Here is a 24,287-nt window from a genome sequence, read left to right on the forward strand (position 1 = left end):
CCAGCCTGGGCGGCTGATCCATGGCGTTGTAATGTTCTCGGGCCATGACGTTCACCGATGCTCCTGTGTCCACGAGTACAGGGACCGGAGACTGGTTCACTTCGACCACGCACCTTGGTTGACGTCAATTCCTGCCCCTTAGAAGCTCCACACTTGAGACAAAGAATATGTTCTCTTCATCTTCTTCTTCTGCTTCTTACGCCTGAGCCTCCTCCTCGCCCTGGTCCACCTGGGCGACATTGGACGGCCGACCTTGGCGAGTGGAGACCGCTCGGCCCTGGCCCCTTGGCACCAGTACGGGCAAGGCTGCCCTACACACCCTTGAGAAGTGGTCTGGCAACCCGCACCGTCCACATGTCTTTCCAGCTGCAGGGCACTCCGCTGGGTGAGGCAGGTCGTATCCGCATTTTTGGCAAATCTCGCCTGCCCTCCCAGCTCTGTCCCGTGTGCTGCCGCCATATCTCCTAGCACCTCTCCCCCCTCGCCACATCGCGCAGATCTCTTCAGTTTTAATGGGGCGCGACCCGGCCTCCATTCTTGCCGCTCTCGCCTCTGACACCTCGTGGCTCCGTCCTAGCTCAAGGATGCGCTGGAGCGTTATCCCCGGCTCCCTCAGCACTTGGTGCCTGAGCTTGCCTGACGAGCACGCCTGGATACGCATGGTCCTGATCATATCCTCTGCATCGCCCCAGGCGCAGGCGAGCGACAGACGCCTTAGGCGCCCATAGAACGTGTCCAAGGTTTCGTCATCTTTTTGTTTGGCAGAGAGCATCACGAATCGCTCATAGTCCGCGTTGGCTAAGGGCAGAAAATATGCCTGGAGGGCGGCCTTTGCATGATCGTAGGTTCCATTCCCTTGTGGCAAGGATTCAAAAATCTCCTGGACAGAGGGCCCTGCCGAGTACAACATTGTGGCCAGCCTGGTGTCATCATCGACCACTTGCGCAGCCCTGAAATACATGTCCAGGCGGTCCACCCACCTTCTCCATCGGGGCCCCAGGCTGGATGGCGGGCCCGACACATCGAATTCGGGGATGGGCTGCAGGGCAGCATGCGCACGTACCTGCGCCATGGCAGGCGCTGCCTGCTGAACACCAGGAGCAGCAGCAGGTTGAACTGGGGGTTGGAGGGCGGGAACCGCTGCCTGACCATCTGCTGGAGCTGCTGGTTGCTGCATTGGAGGTAGAAGACCCTGCGGGCCACTGGTGCACGAGGATGAAACTGCGCCGCCACACCGTGTGCTCCGTCCTGGTCCTCGGTGTCACTCATGAGTTTGAGCGCACAGGCACCCCCATAGTGCTGATAGGGGCCGCAACTCAAACATTCAGCCCAAAGTGATCCTCAGCCTGGACCACCCCTGGATGCAGTGACTCCTGCCACCTCTGTGATGATGAAGAGGATGAAGATAGATGGAGTCACCAGGATGATGATGAAGGGGATGAAAAAGCAGAATGCCTTTGTGTGTTCCAAAAATTGGTAGCCAAAATAGTAACTGGATTCAGCAGGCCCAGTCAAGATAGGCCTTCTCCTAGCTTCCACTCGACGTAGGAAACCCAAAATTGAGTCGGTGCACTAAATGGGCATACCTCCGTGTAGATGTAGCTGTCAGCTACTGAAATGTCAAAAAATTAGGCCTGGGGACGTTTCAGGGCCCAAACCGGAGCTCCTTGAAATCCCACAGCTGTTGCACAAAATGGCCGCCAGCCGCGTGGGCAACGCACTACCCGCGGCATGAAACGAAGTCTGTCCTTCGACCTCGTTCCGGTGAAAAATTATTCCGATTGTCACCGCCAGGCCCGGGCATCGTTTCCCCCACTCGTCGCCACTGTTGAGGGTGACTGGTACCCCTGCCGGATATCCCTAGAAATACTCCAGGTGTGGCAATCTAAAGAACTAATACAGTGAAAAAATGTGTTGATTCAAGGAGGTAAAGGAAAGACCATTATTTATTTTAGTCAAAGAAAGGTGAAAAAAGGACCAAAACGAATGGCGTATGTGAATTTGACAACATATGACAACAAAAAAGAAAAAAATATATTTAAATCACCAACAGTTAATGTATATATACAGAATGTAGGTTACCATATACAGAATGTATTCGCTGTGAGTAAAATCATAATGTTACATGAAAACACGTAGAAAGTCTATAAAATATAAGGCATACCAAACAGTGAAAGTACTTTATGTGAAGTTTTGAAACAAATACGTAGGTAAACAACTTAATCTGTGAATCTTCACATTTCGAGATTACTAAATTAAAAAAGGTTTTTTGCCTAGGTTAGAGTCTGATTAAAGTTAAGATATCAGTTTCGTTGACTCCATTTTCATAGGTTTCGATCTGCCAATGTGTTGGTTGTATCATGAAAAAGATCTTTCTCAGGGATGCCTCAATGAATTCCGAGTGATCCCCGATCTTGCAACTCACCTCCACCTGGGCGTCTTTATAGACCCTATGGGATACATAGTACAGGTTTTTTAGTCAACTGCCTGGAGTAGGCACAATAGATAATAATATAATAAATAATGGTCTTTACCTCCTTGAATCAACTCCTTTTTTCACAGTATTAGTTCCTTAGATCACCACACCTGGAGTATTTCTAGGGATATCTGTCAGGGATATCTCGTTCCCATGAAATTCAATTCATATAAAAAGTTACTATGAATAAGGTCCCACGGTGGAACTAATATTTTTGCAAAACCTGGAAACTATAAAGCCATTTACAAAATGTGTTGCAAAGAATAGGGATGCTGCATCTTTTGACTGATAACATCACCCTTTCGGATGAAACTAGTCAATCCAAAATTGAGATTTTGTGATCTTGATCCGTGACGTTGTCAATCTATCAAGTTTCACAGGTTATTTGACATTTAAAACCAATCTGGACCCTGAATATTATCTTAAGTATATGATCCCAAGCTCTAAAAGAGTTTTAAACTGAATATCTGTCCTGTTGCAGCATTTACCCACAAATGGTCTCAGGACTCCTCTAATCTTTGTTTATTGTGTACTACAGAAGCTGAATCTAAAATGCATTTCCTGTTGACCTGCCCAGTTTGTGCCAATCTAAGGAGGAGCTGACTATACTCCTTGTTCTTGAAATACCAGACACAGGGGTCGATTCATGGAAATAATGTGCGCCGAAAATTCCCGCGCAGAGGTGCCAAAACGTGCGAATCGCAGTAAAAGTGCGAAAATCGCAGTGCAAGTGCGAAAATCGCAGGGAAACCAGCGCACAGCGATTCATGGAAGTCCGTGCGCGAGAAAAACATTGGATGTGCGCTAAAAATGTGCGCCGCGCGCGCCGGCGCACAGGTCATCCAACAGCGTGCGCCACGGCCACTGCGAAATTGCACATAGCGCGGTGCACATCACAAAAGTAGGCGGAACACGGGGCGTAACACTCGGAATGGGGAACAACGCGTGAAAATATGGGCGTCACGGGGGAAGTACAGGAGGCAAGTGCGCGGAACGCCCACACGCTCGCCTACAACCCGTATTCATGGAATCGAATAGGGCAAACCAGCGCACGGTCAAAGACGCGCACAGGGCCAAACAAGTACGCCACAAGAAAGCAGGCAGTAGCATCCCTGCGCCTGAAAAAAATGTGCGCAAAATGTGCGATAACAAAAAGCACCCATATACAGCCATGATGAATGGTCCATACAGTGGCCCTCTAGGACAAATGAGGTGCAAAGGGGTACCGACAAACACGGACACCCGCTGTGTGAAAAATAGCGTGTGTGTGTGTACCTGGGTGCGCGGGAAGTCCCACACGCGATTGGCCTGGGTACGTGTACTTCGGGGTGCGTGGGATGTTCCACACGCGATTGGCCTGGGTATGTGTACTTCGGGATGCGTGGGAAGTTCCACACGCGATTAGCCTGGGTACGTGTGTTTCGGGGTGCGCGGGAAGTTCCACACGCGATTGGCCTGGGTATGTGTGTTTCGGGGTGCGCGGGAAGTTCCACACGCGATTGGCCTGGGTACGTGTACTTCGGGGTGCGCGGGAAGTTCCACACGCGATTGGCCTGGGTACGTGTACTTCCGGATGCGCGGGAAGTTCCACACGCGATTGGCCTGGGTACGTGTATTCCGAGGTGCGTGGGAAGATACGTGTATTTAGGTGGTGCCGGGGAATGCTACACGTGATTTGGCCGTGTGGGTCCTCTCAGGTGTTCCCTCTACACCCTCCACGGCCCCTGCAGGCAGCCCACACCACAGGGGACTACCCTGCACACCTGCTCATGTCCCACAGGCAAACCATCCACCATGGCCATGCCCCCCAGCCAACCCACATGTCACCTTGCACTACTGATCACCAACACATGTCTCCCAGCACCCCCACCCCCGAGCATCCAGGGGCAGCCTCCACCAGGCCCCAACTCATGTCCCCCTGCACCCCCACCCCCCAGCCACCAGGGGCACCCTCCACCAGGCCCCCACTCATGTCTACCACCACCCCCACCCCCCAGCAATGCAGGGGCACCCTCCACCAGGCCCCCACCCATGTCTACCACCACCCCCACCCCCCAGCAGTGCAGGGGCAGCCTCCACCAGGCCCCCACTCATGTCTCCCTGCACCCCTACCCCCCAGCCACCAGGGGCAGCCTCCACCAGGCCCCACCCATGTCTACCACCCCCGCACCCCCCAGCAGTGCAGGGGCAGCCTCCACCAGGCCCCCACTCATGTCTCCCTGCACCCCCACCCCCCAGCAGTGCAGGGGCACACTCCACCAGGCCCCCACTCATGTCCCCTTGCACCCCCACCCCCCAGCTACCAGAGGCAGCCTCCACCAGGCCCCACTCATGTCTCCCTGCACCCCCACACCCCAGCCACCAGGGGCACCCTCCACAAGGCCCCCACTCATGTCCCCCTGCACCCCCACCCCCCAGCCACCAGGGGCACCCTCCACCAGGCCCCCACCCATGTCTACCAACACCCCCACCCCCCAGCCACCAGGGGCACCCTCCACCAGGCCCCCACTCATGTCCCCCTGCACCCCCACCCCCCAGCCACCAGGGGCACCCTCCACCAGGCCCCCACTCATGTCTACCACCACCCCACCCCCCAGCAGTGCAGGGGCAGCCTCCACCAGGCCCCCACTCATGTCTCCCTGCACCCCCACCCCCCAGCCACCAGGGGCAGCCTCCACCAGGCCCCCACCCATGTCTACCACCACCCCCACCCCCCAGCAGTGCAGGGGCAGCCTCCACCAGGCCCCCACTCATGTCTCCCACCACCCCCACCCCCCAGCCACCAGGGGCAGCCTCCACCAGGCCCCCACTCATGTCCCCTATCACCCCCACCCCCCAGCCACCAGGGGCAGCCTCCACCAGGCCCCCACCCATGTCTAACAACACCTCCACCCCCCAGCAGTGCAGGGGCAGCCTCCACCAGGCCCCCACTCATGTCTCCCTGCACCCCCACCCCCAGCAGTGCAGGGGCACCCTCCACCAGGCCCCCACTCATGTCCCCCTGCACCCCCACCCCTCAGCCACCAGGGGCACCCTCCACCAGCCCCCCACTCATGTCCCCCTGCACCCTCACCCCCCAGCCACCAGGGGCACCCTCCACCAGGACCCCACTCATGTCTACCACCACCCCCACACCCCAGCAGTGCAGGGGCAGCCTCCACCAGGCCCCCACTCATGTCTCCCATCACCCCCACCCCCCAGCCACCAGGGGCAGCCTCCACCAGGCCCCCACCCATGTATACCAACACCCCCACCCCCCAGCAGTGCAGGGGCAGCCTCCACCAGGCCCCCACTCATGTCTACCACCACCCCCACCCCCCAGCAGTGCAGGGGCACCCTCCACCAGGCCCCCACTCATGTCCCCCTGCACCCCCACCCCCCAGCAACCAGGGGCAGCCTCCACCAGGCCCCCACTCATGTCTCCCTGCACCCTCACACCCCAGCAGTGCAGGGGCACCCTCCACCAGGCCCCCACTCATGTCCCCCTGCACCCCCACCCCCCAGCCACCAGGGGCACCCTCCACCAGGCCCCCACTCATGTCCCCCTGCACCCCCACCCCCCAGCCACCAGGGGCACCCTCCACCAGGCCCCCACTCATGTCTACCACCACCCCCACCCCCCAGCAGTGCAGGGGCAGCCTCCACCAGGTCCCCACTCATGTCTCCCATCACCCCCACCCCCCAGCCACCAGGGGCAGCCTCCACCAGGCCCCCACCCATGTCTACCAACACACCCACCCCCAGCAGTGCAGGGGCACCCTCCACCAGGCCCCCACTCATGTCCCCCTGCACCCCCACCCCCCAGCCACCAGGGGCACCCTCCACCAGGCCCACACTCATGTCCCCCTGCACCCCCACCCCCCAGCCACCAGGGGCACCCTCCACCAGGCCCCCACTCATGTCTACCACCACCCCCACCCCCCAGCAGTGCAGGGGCAGCCTCCACCAGGTCCCCACTCATGTCTCCCATCACCCCCACCCCCCAGCCACCAGGGGCAGCCTCCACCAGGCCCCCACCCATGTCTACCAACACCCCCACCCCCATCAGTGCAGGGGCAGCCTCCACCAGGCCCCCACTCATGTCTACCACCACCCCCACCCCCCAGCAGTGCAGGGGCAGCCTCCACCAGGCCACCCACTCATGTCTCCCATCACCCCCACCCCCCAGCTACCAGGGGCAGCCTCCACCAGGCCCCCACCCATGTCTACCAACACCCCCACCCCCCAGCAGTGCAGGGGCAGCCTCCACCAGGCCCCCACAATCTAGATCCCTGGCCCTTATGGTCAGCCTCCAAATGGCAAACACCCACCGGAGTATTGCATCCACCCACTTAGAAATGGCAAAAACATGATAGAACCACAATTGCAAGTTTGCAAATGAACACATGTCCCTCACATACACCCGATGGGTGTCAGTGAATGTCAAAACCCGTATCATGATATGCATGAAACCAATGAGATGATACTACACATTGAAGTTTGAAGAAAAAATATGTATTAAACGCAACATAAATTGAATCAAAAATTAAATAAACAATAATGGAAATTTTTTAAATATAAACCAGCAGGTACGTGAAAAAATGCAAAACCACAAATCATAATGCAAACGAAAGGTGTCCAAAGTCACAGTCCACAAAAGTAAATCCAATGGAAAATTAAAATCGGAAACCATTGCTCCATGGCGAAATCATAATAAAAATTAAAAATCCAAAAGTCAACTATGTACAGATAAACAATCCAGGGTCCATGATCCCAAGCGAAGAAATGAAACCTATCTAATAACACTACCTAAAAAAAATAACTATATACAAAAATGTGGCCCATTTTCCAAAAGGTCCAAAAAAATTGCTAAACCAAAGGAAACCTAACACTAACTATAGAACTATTTACAAGGGCAGCGGGCTAGTCCGACGGCTCACTTCGGGATGTTCCGGGCCAGGGCATCATCGAACTCCTGCTCAATGTCCCGGAGGCGCTCCTCCTCCATGGCCCCGAGGGTCCGCAGGGCCGTCCACATGTTCCCCCCAAACTCCCTGCGGATTGCCTCGAGGCACTCGACACGCCTCAGGGCCCTCTGCATGGAGTTCTCCGCCCTGACCATCGTGAGCCGTGCCTCTTCCGCCCGCAGCCGCTCCGCATCTATGGCGTGGCCCGCTGCCACACGGAAGAAACTTCCCGTCCTGGGTCCTCCTGCCCTCCGGCCGATGTCTGCCCCTCCGATGTCGAAGGCCCCGAGCCATCATGGCTCCCACCACGTTGCTGCTGCTGCTGCTGCGCCTCTGCCCGTGCACTGCCTCCTGCTGCCTGCACATCCTCCGCTGGCTGGGGTGCAGTCGTTGATGTGGCCACCCCTGCTGGACGTCCGACTCCCGACTGTGGCAGGGATGCCTCCTCCACCAGCCTGGCCGCACCGTCAGAGGCAGCTCCACAGGGCACCCAGGTGACTGATGGGTGGGAAGATGGCACGGAGGACGACTGGCGCATAGGGGGTTCAGTTGAGGAGGGGGTCGTAGCAAGCCCCATCAAACGGAGGAATCCGGCCTGGGTAACCTGTCCCAGTAGGCCGACACGGTCAACGAGCCATTCGAGATGACGTGCAGCCTCCTCATGAAAAGACTGCAGGTCACCTCGCATGGCCCGTTGACGCAACGCCACACCAGTCAGGACAGGCTCAACCCGGACCCGCATAGCCATGTCCGCAGGCAGAGGAAGGCCAGTTGTCGTGAGCTCATCCCCTGCCTGAAAACGGGTCTGGACATAGGCATCCCTGCTGGTGCAAGATGATGCAGTGACAGGATCAGGGACAGGATTGCACACAGGCACCTCCGCGGCAACCTGTGCTGCCTCCTGTCCCTGGTCCTGCACTGCACCACTAGCACCAGTGGAATCCCCACCTCCAGACCCCGTCTCTGTTGCTTGCACGGCCTCCTCCTCCACCAAACCCCCCACCAACCTGGATGACTCTGTGCCATCTTCCCCCGTTGGGCCCTGTGGGGTCCCAGCTGCCCCTTCTGCTGCCGAGGAGTCCAACTCCGACCTCCGCCTCTTGGACCTCCCCCCGGCAGCTGCGGCCTGGGACGCAGCACCGGACTCCTCACTCCCCGACGAGATCACAACCTGGGAGGGGAGCCGGGCCTTGCGTCTCCGGCTGGCGGTGCGATCCCCGCCGCTGTGCTCCACAGCACCTTCTCCGCCCTCTTCATCAGTTGACGCTGCAGACAGGGAGAAACAAAACACAGGCATCAGGGCACTGTACAATGGACACATACACACATGACAGTTGCACATGAGTGGCATTGGCAAACCTCAGACATGGCATCACAATCGGCAACACACATGTCATTTCAACTTGCACACATGAGCCATACCACAGCCACATCGCAACTGCCAGCAACATCCATACACATACAACAGCATGAGCAGGCAAAGGTGAGCCAGACATCACATGCAACACAGGGAGTGCACTACACATGCACGCACACCACCACACTTGCATGCATGTGTACACCTCAGCCAACTGTCGCAGTGTTCCGATGGGCATCCATGTCACATCTGCCAATCAGGCTTCCACATCCCGCTGTCACATGCATCCATGTTGCCTCACTGTTGCACCCTTGTCAAATACACACACATGCACATGTACACAGTGCTGATACATGCAGCTGAAAAGAACATACATGCGTGACATCAGGAACATGCCCACTTACATACACATTCATCCAAACATGTGTGCCCACACAACTGCATTTGGCATGCAAGCCTACACACACAAGCACCATCCATGTCTCACACATGACAGCCCTCGCATGTGTTAGCCTCACGGTCCTGTACACCCCCACCCATACTCGGCCCCATACAAACAGATGTGCAACCGGCACACTACTGGCACATCACCACACGCACAGCTTACAATCATGATGCATGTACACTTACTGCTCGACTCCAGATGGGTCTGGCTCTCAAGGACCTGGACGTGGAGCGCTGGGGATATGCGTTCCAGGACCCTCATCTGATCTTCCGACAAGTGGCCCCGGCGCCCCTTAGCATCCGCTGCCTTCAAGAGGCGCCGGCCTTGTTCAGGGTCCTGGACCTGAAGTCCTCCCAGCGCTTCTTGACATGTTGGAAGTCGCGGACTGCCACCCCCTCCGCGTTGATGGCAGTCACGATGTCCGTCCAGATCCGAGTCCGTCCTTCCTTGTCGGCGCGCACACTTCCGTAGAGGGCATCATACTGCCCCAGGACTTGCTCCACCAGGACACCAACTTCCCTGGCACTGAAGCTGGTGCCCCTCTGCCTCTCTGGCCGGGGGTTGTCAGTGGTGCCAGATGTTGCAGTGCCTGACATGACAACCCCAGAGGCAGGAGTGGGTGGGCAACTGGGTCCTGGGGCTGGGCTGTGGAGTGATGGAATCCCAGTCGGGAGTCTTCGGTTCCAGCAGGGGTGGTCACAGCAACAGCACCCCTGGCTGATGTGCAGGCAGCAAATGGCAGGGCACGTGGGCAGCAGGCAGTCAGGCAGCAGCAGATGGCAGGTGGGAGCGTGCTCGGGGCTCTGGGGGGCAGTAATTCGGCCTTGTGGGCAGGAGCATGGTCTTCCGTGTGCTTATGCGTGGCCAGCTTGATACGGAGTGATTTTGCACGTGAAAATCCTGCACGTCTGCGTGTAAATCGAGGAAAGGCCCTTAGCGCGTATGCACGTCAGCACGCATATGCGATTTCATTGGGCCAAAGGCCCTTAGCGCGTGAGCGCGTCTGTGACGTGACGCGCGTGGGTGTTTCCCTCATAACACGTGATGACAGAGCACGCGTGGATTTCCACCAATCGTGTGTGAAACTTCCCGCGCACCCTGAAACACACGTACCCAGGCCAATCGCGTGTACGCTCACTTCCCTCCGATTACACGCGATGACACTCGGACGTGCAGTTTTACCACGTGTGCTCTGTCATCACGTGTAATGAGGGAAACACCTGCGCGTCACGTCACAGACGCGCTCACGCGCTAAGGGCCTTTGGTCCAATGAAATCGCATATGCGTGCTGACGTGCATACGCGCTAAGGGCCTTTCCTCGATTTACACACAGACGTGCAGGATTTTCACGTGCCAAATCACTCCGTATCAAGCTGGCCAGGCGTAAGCACACGGAAGACCACGCTCCTGCCCACAAGGCCGAATTACTGCCCCCCAGAGCCCCGAGCACGCTCCCACCTGCCATCTGCTGCTGCCTGACTGCCTGCTGCCCACGTGCCCTGCCATTTGCTGCCTGCACATCAGCCAGGGGTGCTGTTGCTATGACCACCCCTGCTGGAACCGAAGACTCCCGACTGGGATTCCATCGCTCCACAGCCCAGCCCCAGGACCCAGTTGCCCACCCACTCCTGCTCTGGGGTTGTCATGTCGGGCACTGCAACATCTGGCACCACTGACAACCCCCGGCCAGAGAGGCAGAGGGATACCAGCTTCAGTGCCAGGGAAGTTGGTGTCCTGGTGGAGCAAGTCCTGGGGCAGTATGATGCCCTCTACGGAAGTGTGCGCACCGACAAGGAAGGACGGACTCGGATCTGGACGGACATCGTGACCGCCATCAACGCGGAGGGGGTGGCAGTCCGCGACTTCCAACATGTCAAGAAGCGCTGGGAGGACTTCAGGTCCAGGACCCTGAACAAGGCCCGGCGCCTCCTGAAGGCAGCGGATGCTAAGGGGCGCCGGGGCCACTTGTCGGAAGATCAGATGAGGGTCCTGGAACGCATATCCCCAGCGCTCCACGTCCAGGTCCTTGAGAGGCAGACCCGTCTGGAGTCGAGCGGTAAGTGTACATGCATCATGATTGTAAGCTGTGCGTGTGGTGATGTGCCAGTAGTGTGCCGGTTGCACATCTGTTTGTATGGGGCTGAGTATGGGTGGGGGTGTACAGGACCGTGAGGCTAACACATGCGAGGGCTGTCATGTGTGAGAAATGGATGGTGCTTGTGTGTGTAGGCTTGCATGCCAAATGCAGTTGTGTGGGCCACACATGTTTGGATGAATGTGTATGTAAGTGGGCATGTTCGTGATGTCACACATGTATGTTGTTTTCAGCTGCATGTATCAGCACTGTGTACATGTGCATGTGTGTGTATTTGACAAGGGTGCAACAGTGGAGGCAACATGGATGCATGTGACAGCGGGATGTGGAAGCCTGATTGGCAGATGTGACATGGATGCCCATCGGAACAATGCGACAGTTGGCTGAAGTGTACACATGCATACAAGTGTGGTGGTGTGCGTGCATGTGTAGTGCACTCCCTGTGTTGCATGTGATGTCTGGCTCACCTTTGCCTGCTCATGCTGTTGTATGTGTATGGATGGTGCTGGCATTTGCGATGTGGCTGTGGTATGGCTCATGTGTGCAAGTTGAAATGACATGTGTGTTGCCGATTGTGATGCCATGTCTGAGGTTTGCCAATGCCACTCATGTGCAACTGTCATGTGTGTATGTGTCCATTGTACAGTGCCCTGATGCCTGTGTTTTATTTCTCCCTGTCTGCAACGTCAACTGATGAAGAGGGCGGAGAAGGTGCTGTGGAGCACAGCGGCGGGGATCGCACCGCCAGCCGGAGTCGCAAGGCCCGACTCCCCTCCCAGGTTGTGATCTCATCGGGGAGTGAGGAGTCCGGTGCCGCGTCCCAGGCCGCAGCTGCCGGGGGGAGGTCCAAGAGGCGGAGGTCGGAGTTGGACTCCTCGGCAGCAGAAGGGGCAGCTGGGACCCCACAGGGCCCAACGGGGAAGATGGCACAGAGTCATCCAGGTTGGTGGGGGGTTTGGTGGAGGAGGAGGCCGTGCAAGCAACAGAGACGGGGTCTGGAGGTGGGGATTCCACTGGTGCTAGTGGTGCAGTGCAGGACCAAGGACCGGAGGCAGCAAAGGTCGCTGCAGAGGTGCCTGTGTGCAATCCTGTCCCTGATCCTGTCACTGCATATCTTGCACCAGCAGGGGTGCCTACGTCCAGACCCGTTTTCAGGCAGGGGGATGAGCTCACGACAACTGGCCTTCCTCTGCCTGCGGACGTGGCTATCCGGGTCTGGGTTGAGCCTGTCCTGACTGGTGTGGCGTTGCGTCAACGGGCCATGCGAGGTGACCTGCAGTCTTTTCATGAGGAGACTGCACGTCATCTCGAATGGCTCGTTGACCACGTCGGCCTACTGGGACAGGTTACCCAGGCCGGATTCCTCCGTTTGATGTGGCTTGCTACGACTCCCTCTTCAACTGAACCCCCTATGCGCCAGTCGTCTCCGTGCCATCTTCCCACCCATCAGTCACCTGGGTGCCCTGTGGAGCTGCCTCTGACGGTGCGGCCAGGCTTGTGGAGGAGGCATCCCTGCCACAGTCGGGAGTCGGACGTCCAGCAGGGTGGCCACATCGACGACTGCACCCCAGCCAGCGGAGGATGTGCAGGCAGCAGGAGGCAGTGCGCGGGCAGAGGCGCAGCAGCAGCAGCAGCAACGTGGTGGGAGCCATGATGGCTCGGGGCCTCGACATCGGAGGGGCAGGCATCGGCCGGAGGGCAGGAGGACCCAGGACGGGAAGTGTCTTCCGTGTGGCAGCGGTTGGGCCACACCATAGATGCGGAGATGCAGCGGGCGGAAGAGGCACGGCTCACGATGGTCAGGGCGGAGAACTCCATGCGGAGGGCCCTGAGGCGTGCCGAGTGCCTCGAGGCAATCCGCAGGGAGTTTGGGGGGAACATGTGGACGGCCCTGCGGACCCTCAGGGCCATGGAGGAAGATCGCCTCTGGGACATTGAGCAGGAGTTCGATGATGCCCTGGCCCGGAACATCCCGAAGTGAGTCGTCGGACTAGCCCGCTGCCCTTGTAATAGTTCTATAGTTAGTGTTAGGTTTCCTTTGGTTTAGCAATTCTTTTGGACCTTTTGGACATGGGCCACATTTTTGTATATAGTTATTTTTTTTAGGTAGTGTTATTAGATATGTTTCATCTCTTCGGTTGGGATCATGGACCTGGATTGTTTATCTGTACATAGTTGACTTTTGGATTTTCAATTTTTATTATGATTTCGCCATGGAGCAATGGTTTTCTATTTTAATTTTCCATTGGATTTACTTTTGTGGACTGACTTTGGACACCTTTCCTTTGCATTATGATTCGTGGTTTTGCATTATTTCACGGACCTGCTGTTTTTTTTTTTAATTTCTATTATTGTTTGTTTATTTTTGATTCAATTTATGTTGCTTTTAATACATATTTTTTCTTCAAAGTTCAATGTGTAGTATCATCTCATTGGTTTCATGCATATCATGATATGGGTTTTGACATTCACTGACACCCATTGGGTGTATGTGAGGGACATGTGTTCATTTCCAAACTTGCAATTGGGATTCTATCATGTTTTTGCCATTTCTAAGTGGGTGGATGCAATACTTGGGTGGGTCTTTGCCGTTTGGAGGCTGACAATAGGCCAGGGATCTACATTGTGGTGACATGTTGGCTGGGAGACATGAGTGGGGGCCGTGTGGAGGCTGCCCCTGCACTGCTGGGGGGTGGGGCTGGTGGGAGACATGAGTGGGGGCCTGGTGGAGGCTGCCCCTGCACTGCTTGGGGGTGGGGGTGATAGGGTACATGAGTGGGGGCCTGGTGGAGGCTGCTATTGGTGGCTGGGAGGTGGGGGTGGTGGGAGACATGAGTGGGGGCCTAGTGGAGGCTGCCCCTGCACTGCTGGGGGGTGGGGGGGGTGGTAGACATGGGTGGGGCCTGGTGGAGGCTGCCCCTGGTGGCTGGGGGGTGGGGGTGATAGGGGACATGAGTGGGGGCCTGATGGAGGCTGCTCCTGCACTGCTGGGGGGGTGGTGGGAGACATGAGTGGGGGCCTGGTGGAGGCTGTCCCTGCACTGCTGGGGGGTGGGGGTGATAGGGGACATGAGTGGGGGCCTGGTGGAGGCTGCCCCTGGTGGCTGGGGGGTGGGGGTGGTAGGAGACATGAGTGGGGGCCTGGTAGAGGCTGCCCTTGATGGCTGGGGGGTGGGGGTGCAGGGAGACATGAGTGGGGGCCTGGTGGAGGCTGCCCCTGCACTGCTGGGGGGTGGGGGGGGTGGTAGACATGGGTGGGGGCCTGGTGGAGGCTGCCCCTGGTGGCTGGAGGGTGGGGGTGATAGGGGACATGAGTGGGGGCCTGGTGGAGGCTGCCCCTGCACTGCTGGGGGGTGGGGGTGGTGGGAGACATGAGTGGGGGCCTGGTGGAGGCTGCCCCTGCACTGCTGGGGGGTGGGGGTGATAGGGGACATGAGTGGGGGCCTGGTGGAGGCTGCTACTGGTGGCTGGGGGGTGGGGGTGGTGGGAGACATGAGTGGGGGCCTGGTGGAGGCTGCCCCTGGTGGCTGGGGGTGAGGGTGATAGGGGACATGAGTGGGGGCCTGGTGGAGGCTGCCCCTGCACTGCTGGGGGGTGGGGGTGGTGGGAGACATGAGTGGGGGCCTGGTGGAGGCTGCCCCTGCATTGCTGGGGGGTGGGGGTGATAGGTGACATGAGTGGGGGCCTGGTGGAGGCTGCTCCTGGTGGCTGGGGGGTGGGGGTGGTAGGAGACATGAGTGGGGGCCTGGTGGAGGCTGCCCTTGATGGCTGGGGGGTGGGGGTGCAGGGAGACATGAGTGGGGGCCTGGTGGAGGCTGCCCCTGCACTGCTGGGGGGTGGGGGTGGTGGGAGACATGAGTGGGGGCCTGGTGGAGGCTGCCCCTGCACTGCTGGGGGTGGGGGTGATAGGGGACATGAGTGGGGGCCTGGTGGAGGCCGCTACTGGTGGCTGGGGGTGGTGGGAGACATGAGTGGCTGCCTGGTGGAGGCTGCCCCTGCACTGCTGGGGGGTGGGGGTGGTGGTAGACATGGGTGGGGGCCTGGTGGAGGCTGCCCCTGGTGGCTGGGGGGTGGGGGTGATAGGGGACATGAGTGGGGGCCTGGTGGAGGCTGCCCCTGCACTGCTGGGGGGTGGGGGTGGTGGGAGACATGAGTGGGGGCCTGGTGGAGGCTGCCCCTGCACTGCTGGGGGGTGGGGGTGATAGGGGACATGAGTGGGGGCCTGGTGGAGGCTGCCCCTGGTGGCTGGGGGGTGAGGTGGTAGGAGACATGAGTGGGGGCCTGGTGGAGGCTGCCCTTGATGGCTGGGGGGTGGGGGTGCAGGGAGACATGAGTGGGGGCCTGGTGGAGGCTGCCCCTGCACTGCTGGGGGGTGGGGGTGGTGGGAGACATGAGTGGGGGCCTGGTGGAGGCTGCCCCTGCACTGCTGGGGGGTGGGGGTGGTGGTAGACATGGGTGGGGGCCTGGTGGAGGCTGCCTCTGGTGGCTGGGGGGTGGGGGTGATAGGGGACATGAGTGGGGGCCTGGTGGAGGCTGCCCCTGGTGGCTGGGGGGTGGGGGTGGTGGGAGACATGAGTGGGGGCCTGGTGGAGGCTGCCCCTGCACTGCTGGGGGGTGGGGGTGGTGGTAGACATGGGTGGGGGCCTGGTGGAGGCTGCCCCTGCACTGCTGGGCGGTGGGGGTGGTGGGAGACATGAGTGGGGGCCTGGTGGAGGCTGCCCCTGCACTGCTGGGGGCTGGGGGTGATAGGGGACATGAGTGGGGGCCTGGTGGATGCTGCTACTGGTGGCTGGGGGGTGGGGGTGGTGGGAGACATGAGTGGGGGCCTGGTGGAGGCTGCCCCTGCACTGCTGGGGGGGTGGGGGTAGACATGGGTGGGGGCCTGGTGGAGGCTTCCCCTGCACTGCTGGGGGGTGGGGGTGATAGGGGACATGAGTGTGGGCCTGGTGGAGGCTGCCCCTGGTGGCTGGGGGGTGGGGGTGGTGGGAGACATGTGTGGGGGCCTGGTGGAGGCTGCCCCTGCACTGCTGGGGGGTGGGGGTGGTGGTAGACATGGGTGGGGGCCTGGTGGAGGCTGCCCCTGCACTGCTGGGGGGGTGGGGGTAGACATGGGTGGGGGCCTGGTGGAGGCTGCCCCTGCACTGCTGGGGGGTGGGGGTGATAGGGGACATGAGTGTGGGCCTGGTGGAGGCTGCCCCTGGTGGCTGGGGGGTGGGGGTGGTGGGAGACATGTGTGGGGGTCTGGTGGAGGCTGCCCCTGCACTGCTGGGGGGTGGGGTGGTGGTAGACATGGGTGGGGGCCTGGTGGAGGCTGCCCCTGGTGGCTGGGGGGTGGGGTGGTGGTAGACATGGGTGGGGGCCTGGTGGAGGCTGCCCCTGGTGGCTGGGGGGTGGGGTTGCAGGGAGACATGAGTGGGGGCCTGGTGGAGGCTGCCCCTGCACTGCTGGGCGGTGGGGGTGGTGGGAGACATGAGTGGGGGCCTGGTGGAGGCTGCCCCTGCACTGCTGGGGGCTGGGGGTGATAGGGGACATGAGTGGGGGCCTGGTGGATGCTGCTACTGGTGGCTGGGGGGTGGGGGTGGTGGGAGACATGAGTGGGGGCCTGGTGGAGGCTGCCCCTGCACTGCTGGGGGGTGGGGGTGGTGGTAGACATGGGTGGGGGCCTGGTGGAGGCTGCCCCTGGTGGCTGGGGGGTGGGGGTGATAGGGGACATGAGTGGGGGCCTGGTGGAGGCTGCCCCTGCACTGCTGGGGGGTGGGGGTGGTGGGAGACATGAGTGGGGGCCTGGTGGGAGCTGCCCCTGCACTGCTGGGGGGTGGGGGTGATAGGGGACATGAGTGGGGGCCTGGTGGAGGCTGCCCCTGGTGGCTGGGGGGTGGGATGGTAGGAGACATGAGTGGGGGCCTGGTGGAGGCTGCCCTTGATGGCTGGGGGGTGGGGGTGCAGGGAGACATGAGTGGGGGCCTGGTGGAGGCTGCCCCTGCACTGCTGGGGGGTGGGGATGGTGGGAGACATGAGTGGGGGCCTGGTGGAGGCTGCCCCTGCACTACTGGGGGGTGGGGGTGGTGGTAGACATGGGTGGGGGCCTGGTGGAGGCTGCCCCTGGTGGCTGGGCGGTGGGGGTGATAGGGGACATGCGTGGGGGCCTGGTGGAGGCTGCTCCTGGTGGCTGGGGGGTGGGGGGGGGGGTGGGAGACATGAGTGGGGGCCTGGTGGAGGCTGCCCCTGCACTGCTGGGGCGTGGGGGTGGTGGTAGACATGGGTGGGGGCCTGGTGGAGGCTGCCCCTGCACTGCTGGGAGGTGGGGGTGGTGGGAGACATGAGTGGGGGCCTGGTGGAGGCTGCCCCTGCACTGCTGGGGGGTGGGCGTGGTGGGAGACATGAGTGGGGGCCTGGTGGAGGCTGCCGCTGCACTGCTGGGGGGTGGGGGTGGTGGTAGACATGGATGGGGGCCTGGTGGAGGCTTCCCCTGCACTGCTGGGGGTTGGGGGAGGTGGTAGACATGAGCGGGGTCCTGGTGGAGGCTGCTCCTGCACTGCTGGGGGGTGGGGGTGGTGGGAGACATGAGTGGGGGCCTGCTGGAGGCTGCCGCTGCACTGCTGGGGGGTGGGGGTGGTGGTAGACATGGATGGGGGCCTGGTGGAGGCTGCCCCTGCACTGCTGGGGGGTGGGGGAGGTGGTAGACATGAGTGGGGTCCTGGTGGAGGCTGCCCCTGCACTGCTGGGGGGTGGGGGTGGTGGGAGACATGAGTGGGGGCCTGGTGGAGGCTGCCCCTGCACTGCTGGGGGGTGGGGGTGGTGGGAGACATGAGTGGGGGCCTGGTGGAGGCTGCCCCTGCACTGCTGTGGGGTGGGGGTGATGGTAGACATGGGTGGGGCCTGGTGGAGGCTGCCCCTGCACTGCTGGGGGGTGGGGGTGATAGGGGACATGAGTGTGGGCCTGGTGGAGGCTGCCCCTGGTGGCTGGGGGGTGGGGGTGGTGGGAGACATGAGTGGGGGCCTGGTGGAGGCTGCCCCTGGTGGCTGGGGGGTGGGGGTGGTGGGAGACATGAGTGGGGGCCTGGTGGAGGCTGCCCCTGCACTGCTGGGGGTGGGGGTGTTGGTAGACATGGGTGGGGGCCTGATGGAGGCTGCCCCTGGTGGCTGGGGGGTGGGGGTGGTGGGAGACATGAGTGGAGGCCTGGTGGAGGCTGCCCCTGCACCGCTGGGGGGTGGGGGTGGTGGTAGACATGGTTGGGGGCCTGGTGGAGGCTGCCCCTGCACTGCTGGGGGGTGGGGGTCGTGGTAGACATGAGTGGGGGCCTGGTGGAGGCTGCCCCTGCACTGCTGGGGGGTGGGGGTGGTGGGAGACATGAGTGGGGGCCTGGTGGAGGCTGCCCCTGCACTGCTGGGGGGTGGGGGTGGTGGGAGACATGAGCGGGGGCCTGTTGGAGGCTGCCCCTGCACTGCTGGGTGGTGGGGGTAGTGGTAGACATGGGTGGGGGCCTGGTGGAGGCTGCCCCTGCACTGCTGGGGGGTGGGGGTGATAGGGGACATGAGTGTGGGCCTGGTGGAGGCTGCCCCTGGTGGCTGGGGGGTGGGGGTGGTGGGAGGCATGAGTGGGGGCCTGGTGGAGGCTGCCCCTGCACTGCTGGGGGGTGGGGGTGATAGGGGACATGAGTGGGGGCCTGGTGGAGGCTGCCCCTGGTGGCTGGGGGGTGGGGGTGGTGGGAGACATGGGTGGGGGCCTGGTGGAGGCTGCCCCTGGTGGCTGGGGGGAGAAGGTGATAGGGGACATGAGTTGGGGCCTGGTGGAGGCTGCCCCTGGTGGCTGGGGGGTGGGGGTGGTGGGAGACATGAGTGGGGGCCTGGTGGAGGCTGCCCCTGCACTGATGGGGGCTGGGGGTGGTGGTAGACATGGGTGGGGGCCTGGTGGAGGCTGCCCCTGCACTGCTGGGGGGGTGGGGGTAGACATGGGTGGGGGCCTGGTGGAGGCTGCCCCTGCACTGCTGGGGGGTGGGGGTGATAGGGGACATGAGTGTGGGCCTGGTGGAGGCTGCCCCTGGTGGCTGGGGGGTGGGGGTGGTGGGAGACATGTGTGGGGGCCTGGTGGAGGCTGCCCCTGCACTGCTGGGGGGTGGGGGTGGTGGTAGACATGGGTGGGGGCCTGGTGGAGGCTGCCCCTGCACTGCTGGGGGGGTGGGGGTAGACATGGGTGGGGGCCTGGTGGAGGCTGCCCCTGCACTGCTGGGGGGTGGGGGTGATAGGGGACATGAGTGTGGGCCTGGTGGAGGCTGCCCCTGGTGGCTGGGGGGTGGGGGTGGTGGGAGACATGTGTGGGGGCCTGGTGGAGGCTGCCCCTGCACTGCTGGGGGGTGGGGGTGGTGGTAGACATGGGTGGGGGCCAGGTGGAGGCTGCCCCTGGTGGCTGGGGGTGGGGCTGATAGGGGACATGAGTGGGGGCCTGGTGGAGGCTGCCCCTGCACTGCTGGGGGTGGGGGTGGTGGGAGACATGAGTGGGGGCCTGGTGGAGGCTGCCCCTGCACTGCTGGGGGGTGAGGGTGGTGGGAGACATGAGTGGGGGCCTGGTGGAGGCTGCCCCTGCACTGCTGGGGGGTGGTGGTAGACATGGGTGGGAGCCTGGTGGAGGCTTCCCCTGCACTGATGGGGGGTGGGGGTGATAGGGGACATGAGTGTGGGCCTGGTGGAGGCTGCCCCTGGTGGCTGGGGGTGGGGGTGGTGGGAGACATGAGTGGGGGTCTGGTGGAGGCTGTCCCTGCACTGCTGGGGGGTGGGGGTGATAGGGGAAATGAGTGGGGGCCTGGTGGAGGCTGCCCCTGGTGGCTGGGGGGTGGGGGTGGTGGGAGACATGGGTGGGGGCCTGGTGGAGGCTGCCCCTGGTGGCTGGGGGGTGGGGGTGATAGGGGACATGAGTGGGGGCCTGGTGGAGGCTGCTCCTGGTGGCTGGGGGGTGGGGGTGGTGGGAGACATGAGTGGGGGCCTGGTGCGGCTGCCCCTGCACTGCTGGGCGGTGGGGGGGTGGTAGACATGGGTGGGGGCCTGGTGGAGGCTGCCCCTGGTGGCTGGGGGGTGGGGGTGGTGGGAGACATGGGTGGGGGCCTGGTGGAGGCTGCCCCTGGTGGCTGGGGGTGGGGGTGATATGGGACATGAGTGGGGGCCTGGTGGAGGCTGCCCCTGGTGGCTGGGGGGTGGGGGTGGTGGGAGACATGAGTGGGGGCCTGGTGGAGGCTGCCCCTGCACTGCTGGGCGGTGGGGGTGGTGGTAGACATGGGTGGGGGCCTGGTGGAGGCTGCCCATGGTGGCTGGGGGGTGGGGGTGATAGGGGACATGAGTGGGGGCCTGGTGGAGGCTGCCCCTGGTGGCTGGGGGGTGGGGGTGGTGGGAGACATGAGTGGGGGCCTGGTAGAGGCTGCCCCTGCACTGCTGGGGGGTGGGGGTGATAGGGGACATGAGTGGGGGCCTGGTGGAGGCTGCCCCTGGTGGCTGGGCGGTGGGGGTGGTGGGAGACATGAGTGGGGGCCTGGTGGAGGCTGCCCCTTGTGGCTGGGGGTGGGGGTGCAGGGAGACATGAGTGGGGGCCTGGTGGAGGCTGCCCCTGCACTGCTGGGGGGTGGGGTGGTGGGAGACATGAGTGGGGGCCTGGTGGAGGCTGCCCCTGCACTGCTGGGGGGTGTGCGTGGTGGTAGACATGGGTGGGGGCCTGGTGGAGGCTGCCCCTGGTGGCTGGGGGGTGGGGGTGATAGGAGACATGAGTGGGGGCCTGGTGGAGGCTGCCCCTGGTGGCTGGGGGGTGGGGGTGGTGGGAGACATGAGTGGGGGCCTGGTGGAGGCTGCCCCTCCACTGCTGGGGGGTGGGGGTGGTGGTAGACATGGGTGGGGGCCTGGTGGAGGCTGCCCCTGGCGCTGGTGGGTGGGGGTGCAGGGAGACATGAGTGGGGGCCTGGTGGAGGCTGCCCCTGCACTGCTGGGGGGTGGGGTGGTGGGAGACATGAGTGGGGGCCTGGTGGAGGCTGCCCCTGCACTGCTGGGGGTGGGGGTGGTGGTAGACATGGGTGGGGGCCTGGTGGAGGCTGCCCCTGGTGGCTGGGGGGTGGGGGTGCAGGGATACATGAGTGGGGGCCTGGTGGAGGCTGCCCCTGCACTGCTGGGGGGTGGGGGTGGTGGGAGACATGAGTGGGGGCCTGGTGGAGGCTGCCCCTGCACTGCTGGGGCGTGGGGGGGGTGGTAGACATGGGTGGGGGTCTGGTGGAGGCTGCCCCTGGTGGCTGGGGGGTGGGGGTGATAGGAGACATGAGTGGGGGCCTGGTGGAGGCTGCCCCTGGTGGCTGGGGGGTGGGGGTGGTGGGAGACATGAGTGGGGGCCTGGTGGAGGCTGCCCCTGCACTGCTGGGGGGTGGGGGTGGTGGTAGACATGGCCGGGGGCCTGGTGGAGGCTGCCCCTGGTGGCTGGGGGGTGGGGGTGATAGGGGACATGATTGGGGGCCTGATGGAGGCTGCCCCTGGTGGCTGGGGGGTGGGGGTGCAGGGAGACATGAGTGAGGGCCTGGTGGAGGCTGCCCCTGCACTGCTGGGGGGTGGGGGTGCAGGGAGACATGAGTTGGACATGAGTGGGGGCCTGGTGGAGGCTGCCCCTGGTGGCTGGGGGGTGGGGGTGATAGGAGACATGAGTGGGGGCCTGGTGGAGGCTGCCCCTGGTGGTTGGGGGGTGGGGGTGCAGGGAGACATGAGTGGGGGCCTGGTGGAAGCTGCCCCTGGTGGCTGGGGGGTGGAGGTGGTGGGAGACAGGAGTGGGGGCCTGGTGGAGGCTGCCCCTGCACTGCTGGGGGGTGGGGGTGATAGGGGACATGAGTGGGGGCCTGGTGGAGGTTGCCCCTGGTGGCTGGGGGGTGGGGGTGGTGGGAGACATGAGTGGGGGCCTGGTGGAGGCTGCCCCTGGTGGCTGGGGGGTGGGGGTGCAGGGAGACATGAGTGGGGGCCTGGTGGAGGCTGCCCCTGCACTGCTGGGGGGTGGGGGTGGTGGGAGACACGAGTGGGGGCCTGGTGGAGGCTGCCCCTGCACTGCTGGGGGGTTGGCGTGGTGGTAGACATGGGTGGGGGCCCGGTGGAGGCTGCCCCTGGTGGCTGGGGGGTGGGGGTGATAGGGGACATGAGTGGGGGCCTGGTGGAGGCTGCCCCTGGTGGCTGGGGGGTGGGGGTGGTGGGAGACATGAGTGGGGGCCTGGTGGAGGCTTCCCCTGCACTGCTGGGGGGTGGTGGTAGACATGGGTGGGGGCCTGGTGGAGGCTGCCCCTGGTGGCTGGGGGGTGGTGGTGCAGGGAGACATGAGTGGGGGCCTGGTGGAGGCTGCCCCTGCACCGCTGGGGGGTGGGGGTGGTGGGAGACATGAGTGGGGGCCTGGTGGAGTCTGCCCCTGCACTGCTGGGGGGTGGGGGTAGTGGTAGACATGGGTGGGGGCCTGGTGGAGGCTGCCTCTGGTGGCTGGGGGGTGGGGGTGCAGGGAGACATGAGTGGGGGCCTGGTGGAGGCTGCCCCTGCACTGCTGGGGGTGGGGGTGGTGGGAGACATGAGTGGGGGCCTGGTGGAGGCTGCCCCTGCACTGCTGGGGGGTGGGGTTGGTGGTAGACATGGGTGGGGGCCTGGTGGAGGCTGCCCCTGGTGGCTGGGGGATGGGGGTGATAGGAGACATGAGTGGGGGCCTGGTGGAGGCTGCCCCTGGTGGCTGGGGGGTGGGGGTGGTGGGAGACATGAGTGGGGGCCTGGTGGAGGCTGCCCCTGCACTGCTGGGGGGTGGGGGGGTGGTAGTCATGGGTGGGGGCCTGGTGGAGGCTGCCCCTGGTGGCTGGGGGGTGGGGGTGCAGGGAGACATGAGTGGGGGCCTGGTGGAGGCTGCCCCTGCACTGCTGGGGGGTGGGTGTGGTGGTAGACATGGGTGGGGGCCTGGTGGAGGCTGCCCCTGCACTGCTGGGGGGTGGGGTGATAGGGGACATGAGTGTGGGCCTGGTGGAGGCTGCCCCTGGTGGGTGGGGGGTGGGGGTGGTGGGAGACATGAGTGGGAGCCTGGTGGAGGCTGCCCCTGCACTGCTGGGGGGTGGGGGTGGTGGTGGACATGGGTGGGGGCCTGGTGGAGGCTGCCCCTGGTGGCTGGGGGGTGGGAGTGATAGATGACATGAGTGGGGGCCTGGTGGAGGCTGCCCCTGCACTGCTGGGGGGTGGGGGTGGTGGAAGACATGGATGGGGGCCTGGTGGAGGCTGCCCCTGGTGGCTGGGGGTGGGGGTGCAGGGAGACATGAGTTGGACATGAGTGGGGGCCTGGTGGAGGCTGCCCCTGGTGGCTGGGGCGTGGGGGTGATGGGAGACATGAGTGGGTGCCTGGTGGAGGCTGCCCCTGGTGGCTGGGGGGTGGGGGTGATGGGAGACATGGGTGGGGGCCTGGTGGAGGCTGCCCCTGGTGGCTGGGGGGTGGGGGTGCAGGGAGACATGAGTGGGGGCCTGGTGGAGGCTGCCCCTGCACTGCTGGGGGTGGGGGTGGTGGGAGACATGAGTGGGGGCCTGGTGGAGGGTGCCCCTGGTGGCTGGGGGGTGGGGGTGCAGGGAGACATGAGTTGGACATGAGTGGGGGCCTGGTGGAGGCTGCCCCTGGTGGCTGGGGGTTGGGGGTGATGGGAGACATGAGTGGGGGCCTGGTGGAGGCTGCCCCTGGTGGCTGGGGGGTGGGGGTGCAGGGAGACATGAGTGGGGGCCTGGTGGAGGCTGCCCCTGCACTGCTGGGGGGTGGGGGTGGTGGGAGACATGAGTGGGTGCCTGGTGGAGGCTGCCCCTGCACTGCTGGGGGGTGGGGGTGGTGGTAGACATGGGTGGGGGGCCTGGTGGAGGCTGCCCCTGGTGGCTGGAGGGTGGGGGTGATAGGGGACATGAGTGGGGGCCTGGTGCAGGCTGCCCCTGGTGGCTGGGGGTGCAGGGGGACATGCG

Source organism: Ambystoma mexicanum, chromosome 1q (assembly GCF_040938575.1).
Source record: "Ambystoma mexicanum isolate Mex_15411 chromosome 1q, UKY_AmexF1_1, whole genome shotgun sequence".
NCBI lineage: Eukaryota > Metazoa > Chordata > Amphibia > Caudata > Ambystomatidae > Ambystoma > Ambystoma mexicanum.